Below are 1,000 nucleotides of genomic sequence, written 5' to 3'. Positions count from 1 at the left end.
TCAGTAAGTAGCAGATATTGAGGGTGCAAACAAATGTACCTCTAGGGCCAACCTTAATGACAGCTCCTGGTATCTGCTACCTACTTTTTCACGTATTACAAAAGGACACGCCTTAGCTCAGAGCTCTACTTCCTTGCAGAATGCCACCGTGCATTTTTTTTATTATTCAAAATAAATTTACAAAATTTAAGTTTCATATGGTTGCATGTAGCATCATGTCCCAGGCATCTCCCCAAAATACACATTGCCACAGCCATTCTGACATCCCGAAATGGCTGACAGCTGGCTTTGAAGGCAAAATGTGAAAGCAAAGAAAAAGATCTACAACAAAATCTGCTCCTAAACATTTCAACTTCTCTAGGATTTCTCTGGAACAAGTCAGAGATGTGTGTGGTGTTAATAGCTAGAGTTTCTCATGATGTTACAGTTTCATTTGTTGGTTTTCAATATTTATGAATATAGAAAATTAAGCATTTAAATACATAATCAGTGAGTGAATAGACATTGCAGTGACACAGCTGGTACCCGTAAGAACAAAAGGTACTTATCTTATAAAATCTTTTTTACATCTTTCCAGAAAGGAAAAAATGCAGGACAAGCAGGAAAGGCAAGCTGATCATACAGGCAAGATCTAAGCCACCAAAAGACTTTACTATTGCCCACAGACCAAAGCCTGCCCAGCCACAGCTGCCTGGCTGGATATGCTCACCCCCTACGCAAACCCTGTAACAGGAAAGAGAAACCAAGCACGATGTCTGCACCTTGAACCACCACCTGTTTTCCCTTGGGAACAGCTCTGGGACTGTCTCAAGTCCTGCACTGACAGACTCCCCCAAGCGGGCATGGGGCTGGCACAGCCCCTCCCTGGCCCCCAGACCCTCTTACCACAGCCGACACATAGGAGGAGGCAGAGAGGAGTGCTCCCTGGCCTGGCCGCTGCCTGCCCAGCAGCAGATGCCCATTTCTCACCCTTTTAAAATAAAACACTAGACGTCTGTCA

Source organism: Anser brachyrhynchus (assembly GCF_964034855.1).
Source record: "Anser brachyrhynchus genome assembly, chromosome: 5".
NCBI lineage: Eukaryota > Metazoa > Chordata > Aves > Anseriformes > Anatidae > Anser > Anser brachyrhynchus.
The sequence above is the reverse complement of the archived record's forward strand: the minus strand, read 5'-3'. Positions refer to the sequence as shown.